Source organism: Crocodylus siamensis, chromosome 4 (assembly GCF_052110815.1).
Source record: "Crocodylus siamensis isolate JL-2025a chromosome 4, ASM5211081v1, whole genome shotgun sequence".
Lineage (NCBI taxonomy): Eukaryota > Metazoa > Chordata > Crocodylia > Crocodylidae > Crocodylus > Crocodylus siamensis.
In genome coordinates, this window is record NC_143398.1 from 34,250,213 (window position 1) to 34,269,331 (window position 19,119).

Genomic DNA, 19,119 nt, shown 5'->3' on the forward strand with positions numbered 1-19,119 from the left:
TCAACTGGGCACCCTGCCCAGGCACCACTGGGTCACCCAGACACTGCCAGGTTAGATTTCAAACCAGATTACTCTGAACAACTATTTCATTTCCATTCACCCTATTCATTCATCACTTGAAAGCTAGATTGTTTCTGCCTCATACTTCATTACCTTCTTAGCTTCTGTGAACAGAAAATTCACTGAATTGTTTGCTCACATCCTTCATGGTGCTAGTAGTTATCAAAAGAACATCCCCCATTTTTTATAAACTTGAAGAGAAGAGTTGAAGCTTCCACCATCAACTTCTCTCAGATATTCAGCTGAAGAGGACACTTCTTAATCATACTAAGGGCACTATAGAAGAGATTGTGATCCAAGAATTCTTTTCCTGCTATTTTCTAAGGTTGCCTCTCCAGTTAACTCAACCCCCTTTTGATACTGCATTTGCTGTCTGTGGACCCCTTTCTTAACAACAAAACTGTCTTTTCTTTTCTGCTGGGGGCCATTCTGTTAGGATCTGCACTAGCTTCTGCTGTGACAGGCTGTTAATGGAGTTTGACACATCATTTATATATGCTATTATTTAGCTTGAAGACTGGGCTTAGCATAGCTATTGTTCTGCAATAATAATTGCACGAACATGGAAATACTCATGCTCAGATCTCAGTGATTAATGCGACACCACTTCTGGAAGTAGATGTACTGCTGACTGCATCAGATGTGAAGACGTGAGCATCCTTAATTAGCACAAAACTTTTTTATCCATTGTGTTACAACAAAATGCACCACTGACTGGTAACAAATTGGCATGGCTCTTTTTGTAATGCCCAGACAGTTCTGGTAATCTAACAATGAATAACCCCACAAACATTGTTAGTCAAACATTGGAAGAAGAAAATGATAGTGAGAAAATTTGCCCCATTGCATGCTCCCAGGTGGCATTATGGTGATATAACTTAAAACAAATAGCACTGGAAGCCCTGAAAAATGCCAGCAGAAAAAGACCCTGAAAAATGCATTAACCGTTTAACAAATCACACGTGCAAGCAAAACAGAAAAGGCCTACTTGTATACCCACTTCTCTTCCTAATAAAAGCCTGTGCAAGTCCCATTTTGTTATTCATAAACCATGCACTGTGATCTTTGCAGATGATAAAAGCCTTCATGACTCAGTAAGGGCATAAATAGTTAATTTGCAGTACAAAATGTACAAATCAAGCAATAGTCACTAAAGTTATTTTTAATGAAAGTTAAAAATAAATGCTTTGTATTTTTGCAGTGAGGCTGTTCTGACAGAATTGCAGTAGGCAAGGACTTATCCTCTTAAATGAAGTACTAATCACGAATCACAAGCTGGCAGAGGGTAAATTCAGACTAGACATCAGGAGGCGTTACTTCACTGTCAGGGCGGCTAGGATCTGGAACCAACTTCCAAGAGAAGTGGTGCTGGCTCCTACCCTGGGGGTCTTTAAGACAAGGCTAGACAGTTACCTTGCTGGGGTCGTTTGACCTTAGTACTCTTTCCTGCCATGGCAGGGGGTCAGACTTGATGATATGCTCAAGTCCCTTCCAACCCTAGAAACTATGAAACTATGAAAACAGGATAGAATTTCTTTGTCTCCCACCTCATCCTCTTTTGCCCTGAACTTTTGAATACGGTGCTTCTTCTAAATGCTTTTGGTCAAATGTGAAATTGAAATAAACATGGTAAAATGCAGATCTGGCTACTAGATGTCTTAGTTGCTAAGCACAAAATAAATATGTAAATACATAAAAACAAGGAATAAAATTTAGCAAGAAGGTTAATTAAACTGATTCAAAGGGTTTTAAAGTCTCTTAACTCATTAAGGTCATTAACTCATTCACTCATTAATGTTTCTACATGGAATAAGGTGTATATTTAACTAAGATATTAAAATCCTAGTATACTGGAGGAAGTATGTTACTTAAACAATAGCCAAATGCCTGTCAGGAATGCTGCCAGCCAGGAGCGGGGGTGGGGGGGCAGGAAGCTTGCCCCGCTGTCCCCTCCATCCCCCTCAGCCAGCACCCCATGCCACTGCCTCCCAGGACCAGAGCCATCACCTTGAGCCAGCACCCCACTGCATCACCTCCATCCCTGCTATCATGGTGGTGCTCCACAATGCTGCTGCCACTGCCTCCTGTCCAGAAAGCTTTTGGAGTACTCTGATTGGCTGTTTCAGTCAGCATTGTGATTGGATACTGAGACAACCAATCAGAGTGTGAATAAAGTATTATTGACAGATAGACAGACTAAGGCTCTTATTATATTAGAATGTTTAAACTATATCTATATCTACTGACTGGCAATGTCTCAACTCAAATATGTGGAATATTTAAAAATTTCCACAGATTTCATTTTATTTTTTTCCTGCATGCTTTGAGCCCTAGCTCTGACAGTTCAGGTGTCTCTTAAGATATATGTATTTGAGTTGAGATATTGCCAGTCAGTAGATAGTACGGGTATGCAAAAGTACACTCTAGTTTCTTTTGGGCATGGCTACCTCTGATCAATACTACCATGCTGAAATTCTCTTCCCTTTGATACATCTTGCATATCTAACTAGGTAAGTGGTTTTCAACAAAGGTGCAGCAACATTCTGGAGTGCCTTGAGATGCTTTCAAGGGTGCCAGGGAGTGCCATGCAATGTTAGCAATGTTAGATGTACAAACATAATAAACCCAAGGATTTCAAGTAAGAATCCATAATGTCAAAAAATTCTGACTTGCTATGGTCTTTCTGATTTTTTTCCAGCACGAGAATCCTATTATTTTTCTGTAGAAAAAAAAAAAAAGAGTAAAAATGAAGAGCTGGCATTTTCTCAGGGATACTTTGAGCCTAAATAGGGAACGCCATGATTTTAAAAAGGTTGACCACCACTTGTAGCTGCAGTGAGTGATCAAGTTAAAAAAGACAGGAAAGTGGACCAAAGAGTATAATCCTAGAATTTAGAAAGCCTAGTTTTGAGTCCCTACACTGCCAGATCCTTCTTGTATGACCATAAATAAGCCACTTAGTTTTTCTATGCCTTATAGTTCCCACCTGTAAAGTTGGAATAAATATTATTTTCCAACCTCATAGGAGCATTGTGAAAATCAGTGAAGTAAAGATTCTGAGATGCTCCACCAGTCTACCAGATTCTGAGATGCTCAGTGGGCCAAATCTACAAAGTGGAAGAAATTGGTGTTTCATGATATAAAAATTGTAATTCCCTCTGAATTTTCTACCACTCTTTCTTGTAGACTTTGATCAGAACTGCAGCAGTTAATGTAATCAGGTTTCTTAGATTGTAAAACCCCGTCCCACCCCCAAAACCAAAAAAACCAGAACACCTCCCCCCGCAAAAACCAATCATTTAAGGCCAGATCAATAAAGGAAGTTGTCTGTCTAAAACTGGATTTACGCAGACGTCTGGTGCCTGAGTCAAAAATTGCTACCCAAACTCTCTGGCCATCTACCTTGGAGGTGCTCAGACTCCTTAGCTACAACTCGGTTTGACCTGAAAGACCCTAGTGCCTGGTAGCTTTGTTTTGTTCATTGGCTCATTTCATAACTTTGCTATATTGAAGAAACTTTCATCATATAATTTCTCTTTTCATATAGGTAATTACAGACTGTGATCAAATTACCCTTTAGCTTTCTCTTTAAGGTAAACAAATTGACTTCCTTCACCGTAAGGAATGTTTTACAGTTCTTTAATCATTCCCATGACTTGTTGCCTGAGCACTGTTCTATTCTGGTCTGTAAATCTGTGGATATATGCGGTAGCATCAAATAGCTTCCAGGAATGCACTGAGCTATGTGACTGTACATCTGTCATCTGTTCCTTCACTGAATATCCTTGCTCAGTTCTTTATACCAGAATAAGACACAGTACTACAGGTCACATTCATACCAAAATACAGAGATAATATAATTTCCTTATTTGGCGTTCCAAGTATCACACTAGCCTTCAGGGGCACAGTGTCAGATAGGGAATTAAAGTTCAGTTGATTATCCACCATTACTGCCATGAGTCCTTTTCAGTTTACCTAGCAGTCTAGTTTGGTCTGTATCAATGGTCCTTCCTTTTCATTATGTATCATTCCCCAATGCTCGTGTTATGTCCACACTTCATCAGTAATGATTATGTGCCTTGCTCAATGATAAAATGTTTAAAGAAAGCAAGGACTGGGGATGCCTGGCCAGTATTTCTTGAACTAAAACACCCCGGCCAATGATGGTTTTATATTTAGAATGACATTTTCAGACATATCAGTTACCGGTGCTTAATCTATTTAACCTATGTAGTGTTGATTTATATTCTTCTATTTTTCTCAATAAAAACATCATGAAATATCAAGAAGTATATTGTTCTGGACTATTACGCCTATCAACCACATTTGCAGTAGTACAAAAATAAATGTTATTTTGACAAAGATCTACTATCCATAAACGCAGAGTGAATGGCATTAATTTTATTACCTCCCTTTAATTCTTTATTAACTGAGTATATTAGTTGCTTCATTATTATTCCTGGAATTGATGTAATGCTTACAGGCTATAATTACCTGGTTCATCTCATTACCCATTTTAAAGATTGGCACACGATTTGCTTTTTCCCCAGCCCTTTGGAACTTCTTAAGTGTTCTAAGTGTTATTGAAAGTTAGCATTAATAATCCAGAGAACCCCTCATGCATTTCTTTCAAAACTCTTAAATATAAGTTATCTGGATCTAAATGCTAAAGTTATCTAATGCTAAACAGTAAAACTGTTTAGCATTAATATCTGCTGTTTAACATTCTCATTAGTTCTATTTGGAACAGAAAGTACCTCTTCCTCATCACTGTCATCAAATAACGTGATTACATTTTTTTGGATTTTTCCCGAAAGTAGAGCAATCATTTTCACCTTGTAATGAATCAGTGTTATTCTTAGGATTCCTTTTTGTTCCTAATATACTCAAGGGGGAAAACCAAAACAAAACAACATCAACAACAAAACTACTCAGAACAGTTCTGAACAGTGCTGTCCAGACTTTCTCAGGACAGGCTCCCAGTAGCAGTGAGGTGTGTTTTGGGGTGATCTGAAAAAGATTTTCACTATTAATCCCAGCCCAGACACAGCTCTTTATGCCAATGAACAGAGCACACAGGCCTGGGGTCTGTCAGGAGACAGGCTGGCATGCAAAAACATGAGCTTCAGGTCAGGCAGTGCCCTGCCCTGGCTGCCTCAGCAAGAAATAAGGAGCAGTGTTTAGGCAAAGATTTGGGTTAAAAATCCTTTTTGGGTCACCCTGAACCACAAATCACTTGCACAGGAAGTCTCTCTTTGGCTTCCTTATCAACCCCCTACCATTTCGAACTTCCACTCTATATCTATGATCATTAACTTTTTTTTTCCATTTAGCATGTATATTCTTATTATTACTATAGTTATCTACTGTTACTTCCTTTCTATACCCACTTGGTTTTTCAACCAATGGAACTTCCTTTCTTGATTATGGAATTGTGGCTTTGGGGGCATCTAATAAAATTTTCCTAAACAATTTACAATTATTAAGGGGGGGGGGTTGTTTAAATTCTTTCTACATATGGATTTGGTTCATAAGGGGCACATCTACACAAGATACTTAATGTTCATTGGACTAATGTTACTGTGCAATTAGCCCAATGAGCACTACTTGTCACACAAAAAGCGTTCAACTGCACCAGTAGTACTGATTACGGCACATTCAGTTAGGATCTGGTATTACAGGTCGCTTGTACACGTGATGGTGGGGCCATGTACACATGAGAAAAAGTGACAAGAAATTGTCATATGCCTAATAAAATGGTGTCACCATGTACAGGTGCACAATTTTTTTTGTGTAAAAATTTATTTGACCGTGGCAACTTAGACCGCCTCTGATGCATTTTAGCTTGATCAGGCCAAATTGTCCTGTTATGGATAAAAAAAAATGTGCATTTGTACATGTTACATGGGTGTGCTGGCCAGAGCTGACTCAAGCAGGGTGTGGGGCCTGGGGCAAATCAGCCCATGTGGAGGCCCACCCCTGCTCTGACAGCATGCGCCCTGGACTAAAGAAGCTGCCACTGCCATTGGCAGTGGAAGGATCAGCAGTGGGGGGGAGGGGAGGGACACAGAGCCGGCGTTCCGCCCAACTCCGCGTTGCCACTGCTCTGCCCTTCTACATGGGACCCCCAAAGTGCAGGGCCCAGGGCAGTTGCCCTGATTTGCACCCCCTAGGGATGTCCCTGGTACTGGCAGCTGGAGAAGGCAGTGGAAATGATGCACAGGGTGCAGGAAGCCTGGGCGGTCTTGCAGAAGTTCAGGCTTGATAGGCTTCCAGTGCCCCATGCACCATCTCTGCTGCTTTCTCCAGCCACCAGCACACCCAGTCACCCTCCTACCACCTTCCTGCACTGTCCCATGGGGTGCTGGAAACCTGCCAAGCCTGAGCTTGCTCACACCCAGACTTCCAGCATTCCATTTACTGTTGGCTGGGGCCAGGTTCTGCCTGTGAGCTGGAGAGACTGCCAGAGGAAAAAAAAATCCAAATGGTCAGGGTCCCACTTTTCTTTTTTCCAGTGAAGCCTGCATACCTTTTGCATGGCCAGTGGGCCCTGAGCTGCAGGGTCCCAGACCTTCCTTCCATGGTGGTAGCTGTCCCCACAGCTGCCCATGTGGGCTTCTAGTGGGCAAGAGCCACCTGGAAGGCATTTCCACTGTGGAGGAAAGAACTGGGGCCCCCCACAACTTAGGGCCCACTGGCAGCTCACCCCTTGGCTATGCAAAAGGCAGGCAGGCTCTGCCAAAAAAAAAAGAGAAGAAAAAGTGGGCCCCTTGCCACTCCCTCCCCCTGTCCGCATGCAGTGGCAAGGGGTGGGGGAGGAGCTGTTGGCGGGTTGTCACTCTTCGGTCACAGTGACAGAAGCCCATAAGTTGAAATGATGGGTTCCAATTAAAACGCCACAAAGTGAAAACCACCATTTCAATTCAGGGGACCTAAATCCCCCTCATGTGTACAAGCACCCACAGATACCAACTGAATGCACTATAATTATGCATATTAATGAACATGTAGATGTACCCAAGTAGTCTCAGCTTTGTAATTTCAGCTGTGTTGAAGTCTTTGTTTTATCTATATTCCTGGATTGTACTGTATTTTGTTAAAAAAAATTTAAAACTAAACAAAATGATGATTGCACATGCTTCAATTACAGCTATTTTTCAAAATGTCCTATTATACATTCCTCTTAACTTATCCTGAAAGGTCATATAATTGTTCAATGCAATGTTTTTGAGTTAGTAAGCTGTCATGTATAATTTTAGGAATTCCACAGACATTTCCATCTTGGCAGCATAGTAAACCTCAAATACACATCACTGGGTGCATCTAAACATGCGCTTTATTGTGTAGTAGAGTAATTAGCAACACAGTAAAATGTTACCATCTACATGTATGCCATATAGCCACAGTAAATTAATAAACTCATGGACAATACTATCTTATGGTGGAGTATTTAACTGCACCAAAATGCATGTATGGTTGGTGACAGGGGCTGGCTGGCTGCCTGCTGCCTATCCCCTCACTTCAGCACCCTCATGCCCCATGCCCCAGCCAGCCCCTCTGCTGCCCAAATACCACCCAGAGCCTGGGGCTGACCATCTGTGCCCCCTGCCAATCTGGGGCTACTCCATCCTGACTCAAAGTTATGTAGTCCTGGGGACACATGTAGATGCTGTGCCCAGAAGCAATGGACTCTGGCATAAACTATGCTGGAGATTATTTATTTGCCTTAATGGCATGTGTAGATGCATCCACTCAGACTAATGTTCTTCAATAATAAAGTAGCTTTTTTCCATATACATCATAGATAAGTACACTTAAGACCAAATCATTCTGTCCCCTAGTATGCTTTGATAGTCTGTACCACTCATGAACTACAACCTCATCTTACATTTTAAGAATCTGAGCCATAAGCATTTAAGGTCATTTGCTTCTCAGTCATCAATGGGTGCATCTACATGAGATGCTTTACTGTTCAGTAATGTAGTTTACTGTACAGTAAGCATGTGGATCTACGTGTGCACATGCTTACTCAACCATAAACTTCACTATTCATGAGTAAATTTATTACCTGCGAATGCAAGTAGCACATTTACTCACAAGTACTTATGGCACAGTAATGCACACATAGACACCAACTGGGAGCATATTTGCTCCCAGTCATCCTTACCGACAGGGGGCCACTGTGAGCTCAGTCCCTGGGGCCTTGGGGCTGGAAGCCTCTTCTACCCCAGGGCTGCCCTGCCTCTATGGCAGCCCCAGGCCCTTTATAAGCCTGAAGGCATTTTGAGCCCTGGGATACAACAGCAGGTGACTCTTGGCCTCCGCTGCCCCTGCACAGGCCACAGGCTACCTCTGGCAGCCTGACTGTGCCTTGGTAGCACTGCCTGACACCACAGTGCCATGCAGCTGCCAGGTCCACACCATCCAGCCCTGCAGGCTGTTGCAGGCTCCTGCCAGCACCTAGACCCACCTACAGCTAGCTCCTGGCCACCAGAGCCAACATCAGTTGCCTGCAGCCAACCCCTAGCAGCCTACCTGGAGCCTGCAGGTGCTGTGGGGCATGACCTCACCACACAGCTCCTAGTCCAATGCTGTGCCCCTGCTTTAGGTACTGCAAGATGCTGCCCAGGCCGGGCAGCACAGGGACAGCCATGGGGAGGCCCAGAGAGCTGGTGCAGGAGCCCCTGTGGCATCATTGCCAATGCCACATCCCACCACCTGAGGCACCAACTGGTCCGTGGAAGAGACTGGCAACCTTGTGGCATTGTGGGGTGAGGCAGAAGTGCAGCAGCAGTTACATGGGGCAGACAGATGCATGTGGGGGAGAGGGGCAGACAGATGCATGTGGGGGAGAGGTCACAATTGGTATCTGGGATGCAGCCTCAGAGTCACTGCTGCTCACAGTCGGGGCCTCCAAGATGCATTAGCTCTGCAGGAGGAGGACCCAGGATCAGACTCTCCTCTTGGACCAGCTGGTGATGGCCATGGAGGATTGGCATATGGACGCACAGACATGATGGGCAGAGGACATTGCCCGGCAGGACAGGTGGCAGGCAGAGGATGCACAGGACTGGGTAGGCCAGGAGTTCATGGTGCAGCTCCTAGCCCTGGAGTGTGAGCATGTGGAGGCCCTGTGAGAGCAGGGCACAGTCATGGTCAGGACAGTGCAGAAAGACCACTGACTGTTAGACACCATCCTGGTTGTGGCAGTCACCTTCATGCTGCTTGTTGTCCCACCCTCAACTCTATTCCCAACTGCCCCCTGGAAGCCACCTCCTGCCCAGCAGCAGGCCCTCTTGTAAATGTGGGTAGAGGCCCAGAACCACCTCCACCAGCCACGAGTCCCTGCCCTGGGTCCCCTACCACCCAGCCCCCCCACCTGAGCCCAGTGTTGCCACTCATCCTGGCTCCACATTTTACGCCTCTAGGATGGCCTCCCTGGTGGTTGCCTTTCCCACACTGAAGAAGTGGTCCACATAGCAGAGGCTGGTGAGCCAGCTTCAGCAGGGCAATAGCCAGCCAGGGGTCTGTGGGGAGGGGTGGCTGCATGTTCATGTCATGCTGCCCCAGGTGTGGACACAGCTGCTGCAGTAGGTCCAGGTAGGTCACACAGAATTATTTCAGTTACTTCTCATGTCCCAGGATTCCAACTGCTACCAGCTTCTTGAAAAGAGAATTGAAGAAAAGCAGGATTATGTGGAGCCATCAGTCTTGGCTGGCCTGGTGGGGCCAGAGGTAGCACGTCTGGAGGCCCAGAAGTTGAGAGGACAGCCCCAGCAGTGGCATCTGGGAGCCCATCATCGACATCCCTGTTGGGGCCCAGCCAGCTGGATGGAGCCAGGCAGCAGCTGCATGGTGGTGGCAGCCCTGGGATAGTGCAGTGGATTCAGGCAGGAGCCAACAGGGCCCAGATGGCCATGGGCCAGCATGCCAGCCAGCATGAGCCTGTGGTGCTAAGCCTCACTGCCAGAGGTGGAGGCAGGAGTAGCCATGGTGCAGGGAGGCAGAGGCTGTGGCATGATTGCTGCTGCACGCTGCTCCCATGCTCTATACATTGCTCCTGGCCAGAAACAGAGCTGGCCATAGAACAGAGAGCAGAGCTGCCTTTTAAAGATGGCCTCAAGCTGCAGAGAGCTGCAGCTGGAGCCTCCAGTTTCCTTTGGGGGCAGTAGGGGCCTGTTGGAGGGTCCCAGGAAGTGGAAGCAGTTTGCTGCTAGGAGCAGCAAATCCTCTCCCACATCCCTGCACATATAGATGCCTGCCTGGGAGCATTTACTTATGAATAGTTTACTCACAAGTAGACTGGTCCCACATCAAATGCATGTGTAGACACACTCATTGACTAGCAAGTAATGAAAGAACCAAGGCCCTCTATTTTTTGCCCAGTCAGCCCTTACTAAGTAGGTTCTTAGCAAGGATATCCCACCATAAAATAGCTCCTGCCATGGCTTATAAACGAGCCATTCCAATTTTTCTTGTTTATCGCAAAGGTTCCTAGAGGTTGGTATACAGATAATTAAAGAATCTCTTTTCCCTGTGCCCTTTGGTATCCTGGTGAATTTTATTTTCAGTATCTTGAATTTGTAGTAAATTAATGTTAATTTGTTTTCACCTTTTCCTTTAGCTTTTAATTTCCTCCTTCCTACCCTAGCTGATCATTTCCATGTCACTGAGATGACAATTACTCATACTGTATGGCCTTCTCTTCACCGCAGAAGGTGGATTCATTTCAACAAAGCCTTCTCTCTTACATCACTTAGACTAGGCACCACCCTGCCCTACCTTCTGCCATGTCTAACTTGTTGTTTTCTTCGAGGATACTCTGCTTTTCTTCAGTTCTCTTTTCAAGAAGCTGGTAGCGGTTGAAAACCTATAGTTGTGTGGACTCCAGCTGCCCTTTTGGTAGCCAGCACTACCGGTCATACTATATAAGAATCTTTGGGATTATTCAAGCCTCTTTCTCTCAATCAAAGAGTAGAAATTGCAGCATCTGAGCAGTCATGTACTCAGCATGTTCTGCAAATTGTTCTCAAAAAGAAATTCCACTTCCTTTGTTCACAACTCTGTTACTAAGATACTTGTTTTATTGTAATTTGAGAGTCACTTATTCCCTAACAACAACTATGCTTCTTTTCTATCTAAAAAAGAAAAAGAAACACATTTTCTTGCTTCAGCTTTTCACTGTATCTCATACAACATAAACCAATCACACTATTACTATAGATTTCCGAGGTCCATCCAGCTTGTGCCTTTATCTTTGACCTCAGGCCTTTTTTGTCTTAACATCCTAGTTTCATTTTTTTTAAATGAAACTTATAAGTAAAAATCAGAACATCGACCAACAAATTCAGGGACCTTAGGTGCACTTTAAATATAGCTCTGGACAATAATATCCCTGCACTGCTCCAGGGATAAGGCATTGTGATAAAGACATTCCTCCATCAGAAGTCACAATTCTTTCACACTATCCTTCTTACCTTGTGTGTTTGAGGAAAAGAGTATTGCAATTAGCTGCTGACCTACACCAGCAACAGTCAGTGACCACCATCATGCAGCTCAGCTGTGCTGGGGGAGGAAAAGGAGTTCCCTTAGGATTCTACCCATTCCTTGCTGAGCTCATGTTCATGAACTGTTGAGAAGAGTATTTGGAAAAAGCCAGTAAGAGTGCTGAATACTCTTAAGTAGCTAGAATTAAGGGCCATGCATCAATTTAAAGGTGGTGAGAGAGGAGACACTATTCTGTAGTCACTCTGACAGGCTGTTTATGACAATTCCTAATCTAGCCAAAGTTCATTTAAGGACATAACAAAGATATCCCTTGTGGATATACCAAGTAGTGCACTTTACAAATACCTGAGGAGCAATTCAACGGACTACTCCACTGACATTTCATCTTTACATTTTTTTCCAATTAAGATTTTCTTCTGCACTACCGAAATAAATGGTAGTTTTCCATCTGGCTTCAAGCTTTATAGTTACTCCTATGTAGGACACTATAGTTTGCTCATTTAAAAAGGACTCACTGTACTTTGTATTTATAAAATGCAAATTTTCTTTAAATACATGCTGTGATTATGTATGGCACAGCAAAGTAAATGGCATCTCTCCATGGTTCTAGCTAGATCTTTACAGTGCATTTGTAACCACACAATTAGGGCAAAGACATGTGACATTCAAAAGAAGAACTATTTTCAGAAACAGAGTTGATAAATAAACTTGAAAATAAGGGATGTGCTGCCCAATTATACTCCTATCACCATGCACACAGTTATCCCTGCAACTGAAAATTAGATCAACAAATGTAGGAAAAATATTTTGTGTTCACATTCATATAATGATCAACACCTCCTTGCTTGTTACCAAACATATCCCCTTCAGTTTGCTCTCTAATTGCTGTTATTTAAGCAACTTCAGACAGTTTCTTTTCCTTTTTGTTCATACAAGCAATGACCTCTGTAACAGAGAAGGTGAAAGAATATTTTTAATGATGCAGAAACCAAACTGTCATTTTACTAATGTAAAATGTAATTTAACTTTTCCCGCCCTCCTCAATCTCTTTTAGTTCCCCAGGGATATAAACTGTAGATTTAATAAGACTCTAACAGGAGTAGTATGAGTGGAAGAGACTTCAATGGTTCTCTCCTGTGGGGCATAGAAAGAGAAGTGACAACTTAATGATCTCGTCCCCTCATGTAGGAACCAACTGTAACCCAACCACCAACTACAGGAGAGGATACAGGAGCCCTTGGTCTTTAATACTCAGGTAATTGTGTGGATACAAGGTCGCTGCCATCATGAGATGGCCAAGGGAAAGTATTTAGTGAAGCAATTCTCTGAAAGACTGGTGTCATTTCCTACAGATCTAGGGAAGAGGTAAGATATAACTTATACCATCACCAAAAGCTCCTTAAATCCCTCTTCTCTGAAGGTATTTTCTGTTCTTCTGTCCTCTCCACAGGTAGCTGGATAGAACATATTCCCCACATTGGGGGAGCAACCAACCTGCCACAGGACCCTGAAGCCAAGATGAAGTCTGAGCTCATTTTAGGAAGCAAATAACATATTTCCCAACTCCAAAATATCAAATGCTGATCTGTTGTTGTTGTTTGGGTTTACTTTACTACTTCTCCATAACCACAAACTTTCCCTGAACAACTGCTTCCTAAATTTTTGAAGACTGAGAATGTGTCATTCATCTGAAAATGAAACTAGCTGTGCCTCTAAATCAGTAACCAAGTCCTGATTTTAAAGCCTCCAGATCATAAATGGCCCCCAGATAATCCTTTGTGATGTGACCCACATTTTGCTGTAAATTACTTTGCCAGGTCTGAACTTCAGGCTTTTGCTGGCACAGCTGTACTGATCAGAGAGACGTCCTGAATGAATAACTAACATAACAGTATGGGGCCCAAAGTAAGCCCCAGCACAGATGTGTTCTCCCTGGCAGAAATCTACTTTTTCAAGAACAGATTTCTTCCTCATAGTTTTTTTTTTAATTGTAGTGGTACAAACAACAACGGTCATCTTAGCTCCATCCATTAGAAGCACTTTGCCATTATAATAAAGCATATAAAGAGTTATATATTACAATAAATGTAAAGTGTCCCTAATGTAGACACTACTTCCTCCTCTCATCTCTTCTCTTTTGTCATATGACTTGATGATCTAACAGGTCTCTTTTGGTCTTTCTTTTTATGATTCTATGACTGGTACTTAATAATGATGATGTGATTGTATCACTGAAAAGAATGAGGCAATTCCTCGTACAATAACAATAGCTATTGTTTCAAACTCAACACAAACTTGGGCAATTGACTATATTTAACACACTCATATTGGGTGGTTTTCTACTCCTGTCTTTCTTTTCCCTTATAATTCTATTCCTGGGGCTACAGATGCCTATGTATATTCATACCGGGGCAAGCACCAGTAACAAAATGGAGAAAGAGGGGGCCTTGCCATCTTTTCTCCTAAACAGATGAGTAGCTAGGGCACCCCAGAGAGAAGATGAAGTCCCAGGGTTTTTGGTCCTGTGACAGGAGTATCAATACTGGAGCCTTCCTGGGAGTGGCTCTGCCCTCCTATAATGGACCAACCACCTGCTTACTTTCCTGCCACGCCTTGATCTTATTTCATCAGAAGATGGTTATAATCAGCGGGAGGCTGCCCATTTTTCCGCGCCTTGGTGACAGAGGGCGCCGCCTGCAGCTCCTTTTCCTCTCCTACACTGCAGCTCAAGCCTCGCAGATGGAGTTGAAGTGCTTTCCTGCACCTAGTTGTTTTTTAGCCCTCCTCTTTACTCCCAGGGCTCTGCACTGCCCCCTCTCTCACTCGCTCTGGGCCTCGCTGCTCCCTTTCCTCACTTGCTCTGAGGTTCCTCACTGCCCACCAAGCTCCGGGGGTTCTCACTGCCCCCTCTCGCTCCAGGGCTTCTCGCTACTGCCCCCTCTCGCTCCGGGGCTTCTGGGCTGAGGCCAATGCGCCCCCTAACAATGCTGCGCCCTCTCCGGTGCCAGGAGGCCCCAGGCTACCATGGAGCTCCTATGAGGCCTCCTCCACCCCTAATAGCCTTGCCCGGTCCTCCGGTCAAAACAGTAAACATAAAACATAAAGCCCCTGGGCTACAACATAAAAACTAGACCATCCGGTCGAACAAAAATCTACTCCCTACTAGAGAGGGAGGGAGCGGGGGAAGAAGGGCTCCACCAACCTCAGCAGTGACCAGGAGATGCTCTCATGGCCAGAGTCCTCCCCTCTGTCTGAGCTGAGTCTCTACTCCCACAGCCGCTGGAGAGGGACTGCCTTCCTGGCCTCCTACCCGGGCTTAAGAAGGGATACGCCCTGCCTCTTCCTGATCAGCTGGTTTTACCAGTTGTCCCGGCAACCAGCACCTGTGCAGCCCTGGTGCCTGGCAGCTGAGCCTCCCCCTTTCTGCCACTAGGGGTCTCCCCAGAGCAGTCTCCGCTCTCAGGAGCAGGGCACCTGAGTGCACTGTGACAGGCCCCTTTGCCAAGAACTCCAGTATCATCATTTGAGTGGGGTGGGGAGATTTCACTGGAGCAGCAGCTGACCATGCCAGTACAATCAGCACAGCAGGAGCCAGACTGCCTCATGTGTTATAGCCACCCTGGGAGTACAGCTACCCTGCTATGCCTTAATGAAGCTCAGCATTTCTGATTTGTAGCTCAGCACTCTGACTACAGTATTATCTAGTTCCCTGTACAACACTGCTTTTGAAATTGCTCCCCTGGGACACACAATGGAGACATGTGGGGCCTAGAGGAAGAAAGCAAGCCAAAGGGTGGGTCTCTCTCAAAAGTGTGGATCTCTGGTTTCTCAGGTGTGTGCTCTAGGCCCTCAGCTATTGGAGCAAAACATGAGGAGGCCTCTTCCTCCTTTAGGGTCTTATATCCATTAGTCATATGATATGGCTGACTACATTTTGGACCTTAAACACCAACACACATCCACATGAGGCACATACCTATACCCAGACACATACAGAAACAGTTTGTATCCTACTGCAATACCCAATCTATGTCCATGTGTAGTTGTCTATGTGAGCAGGTTTAGGGGGGGCAAGATTTCCCATCTGCGTGTAAAGGGCCAAAATACCATAAAGATGACCAAAAAAAAAAAAGCCACTAAAATCTCAAAGAAGGGAACAGAATGCTACCCTTTATGTTTCAAGCATGCTCTGCATGTATACATTTTCTACATGATTATAAATATGTATACTAATAAAATACAGTGATAGAAAATATGTATACTAATAAAATGCAGTGATAGAAAACAGAACATTCTGATGAGATCTCCCCGGCCAGTCTTTTGTACTCTCTCGCACCGAGTTGTACGTGAATCAAAGTTCTATGTGAGCATAACTTTCAATAATGGTAGTTATGAGGCACAACTTTCTCTGACTTGTGATTCACCAACATTGATCAAAAGTTGGATAGCAAAACAATTGGCTGTTCTAATCAATTTACAGAGAATGTCAAACCTCAGATGCTCTGAGTTAATTTTGAATAATTAGCAAATGTGAAGCAATCCTAATATGGTTGTGGCCCAGATACAAGACTTATTGAATGAAATTCCATGACTTGTGCTATGCAACAGGCTGGACAATCATAATGGCCTCAAAATTAATGAATTCCATTAGCAAAAGAGGAGGTTAATCTGTCAAGTAAATTATCTGCTTTGATTTATCACAGTGCTATAATTAATATTTTACTAACACAAAGGTTTAGGTCTTCAGCTGCAGCTAAGTGTTGCTTGGGGAACCTTGAATAAGGTGAAAAGGTTGTACTTGTTCATTTCCTTGATCTTAAAGCTGCTGGAACATATATTTTTCCACGTGAGTTAAAGCAGCATGGACACCTGACATCTTCTCTCAGCTTCTTGATCTCGCTCTAAGTCAGCTTTGTATCAATGGTGTGATGCAAAGCCATTTATAGGACTGGTTTTGACCTACACACTAGAACAAGACTATCCAACTTATAATTCCCTGAGGGCTACATGTCACACCTGCAGAAACTGCGTGCCATATGGGCTGTGCTGCACGAAGCAAGCATGAGGACACAAGGCAACACTCCACTGGGATGCTCCCCCTGCTCCTCTGCACACCCTTTCAGACACTCCCCCTGTTCCCCCATTGCTGACCTATGCACCCTCCCTATTCCTGCCCTGTACATGTATGCTCTTCTCCCATATGAGGCCCTGCTCTTCCATCTCACATGCAGTTCAGACTCACACTGCTCCCCACCCTGAACTGCACAACCCCATCTCATTGGGGTGGGAACAAGTAGCAACAGCTGGAAGAGGGAAGGGGAGACTGGAGAATACAGCTATTGTTACAGCTGGGGTGATGGGAGTAGCAGCAGGATGAGAACCCAGGGGCCACAACTTAGCTCCTTTCCAGTTACATATGGTCCACCAGTTAGACAGCTCTGTATTAGAAGATGCAATACTGTATTGGGTCCATGACTGCAATGTATCACTGTTTCCAGTAAGCTGTAGTCTATGACTCACAACAGCTGGTAATGGTCAGCTGTAACTTTAAAATTACTAGCATACACAAAATAATTTTAACATTTTCAAGATAAAATAAATGATACAATTTCAATGGAAACAAAAAATAATAATTTCCTCCCAAACTCCTGCTCATTTCCTGTACTCCTGTATATTGTGTGTAACAACACAAAATTAAACACTGATATTGTGTTCTGAAGAAATAAAGGCAGGTATTTGCAGATTAGAGACTTTGATCTCATTGGAATCTGATCAGCAATTCATAAGGCAGGCTAGATACAGTCCTTTCAGTTTCTAGAAGGCCAGTAGTGGTGGAATTAGTATATACACCAAAAGTTTAAAGGAAATGATTGTTTCAGTTTGAAAACTTTTCCTGTTTTATTATTTTACGTCATTGCTACTAAATTTAACTTTTCAGTAGTTCATTTTTAAGCTCTGGATCATGATTTTTAAATGAAAATGATAAGGACTGTAATTAAGCACTGCTAGAAACAAATCAAATAAAAAATCATAAACAATTTCCTTTACTAAAAGCACACTTGGGAATACTACAGAGACAGCTGGACAATTTGTCTGTCTTTTTGACGTGCTGATGATAAAAGCTATAATATACAATACAAAGTCATTTACTTGCATTACACTTCTGAATGTGCCAGAACCTCATCAGAATCACAATGAGCTACTTAGCACCTTTTCCCTTACCCAGCGCTATTCTATTTGCCTCAGAACGATCTGGGAACAAACAAGCACATACACTTGCTGATGTTTGGTGTTCAGCTGTCCTGATCAGAACGGGTTAGATCTACAAAAGAACTTGTGCTAGAGCCAACAAAGGACTTAAAGATCTAGCGTGGGATTTGGACAGAATTTCTGTGTCAAAGTTGTAATTCCAATTTCGGCTGTGTCCAGACAAACATGGCCATTTTTTTCCCTGGAGACAAGTAGCAGTGGCACACGGTGTCCCCAGCAAATGCCTGTGACACACGAGCTCTGGTGTGTGGCAGGTTACTCCAGATTGGGTAGAGGAGGTTGGGGACAGCAACTGTGCTGGCTTCAGCAGCCTTACCTGGGGTCTTGGGGGGCCTCAGGGAGCTGCAGCCATGTCGATCTTGCAGCTGGGAGCCTGGTGGGCAGCCAGACCATGGCTGCAGGCAGCCAGACCATGGCTGCAGCCAGCCAGGATCTGTGTGTTCAGCCCACCCAAATAATATTCTCTCCCTCGACCTATGGCTGCAGACCCACCTGCAGCACCACTCAATACACATGCAGGTGTGGCCCACATTGCTATCTTGCAGTACGGCTGGTGGGGGGGGGGTTGACCCTGAGAGATCCCCACAAAAAGCAGGGTGGCAAAAAGCAGGTGAGTTGCCACTGCACACTGAGCTTTGTACATCACTTCTGCTGCCTTGGGAGCCATGTGACGCCATGTGCCTACCATCGTGAGGTGGGCAGGAGGATTCAGCGCAGCCCAGCAACATGGCACTGCGTGGCTCTCAGGGAGTCAGCAGCAGGGTGCAGAGCCCCACACCACAGCGGCAGCTCGCCTCTGCTCCATGCACAAATCCAGGAGACATGTGCCCCCCATGCCTGCCCTGAGGTGAGCACAGCAGCAGGAGCCCAGGCTCTGAGCATCCCACGACCAGCCCTGGGGCCCCATTCATCTCAGCCCCTGCCCCTGCCTGTGCTCCACTCCCTCCCTCACTGTGGGGGCCCCAATTTGCCCCTGCCCCATGCCTCTTCCTCTTCCTAAACTTGCCTACCATACTGGGCAGTGCTCCACAGCCCCTGGGCTGTGACCCAGACTGCTTGAAAGCTGCAGCTGGATGTTGGAGTCTGTGTGCACCCCTTCCCCCCCGCTGCAGCTGCCCGGAGTCTATGCCCAGGCTACTTTGTGGCCCTCTACACTGCCACTGCTGCCCCACATTTGGGGCAGGTTAAGCCCCTTTAACTCTGGCCTTCCACCGCCTGTGTCTGTGGTGCCACATAGTGTACATCTGCACTCCTCTGGACATGACCACAGTAGTTTTTAAA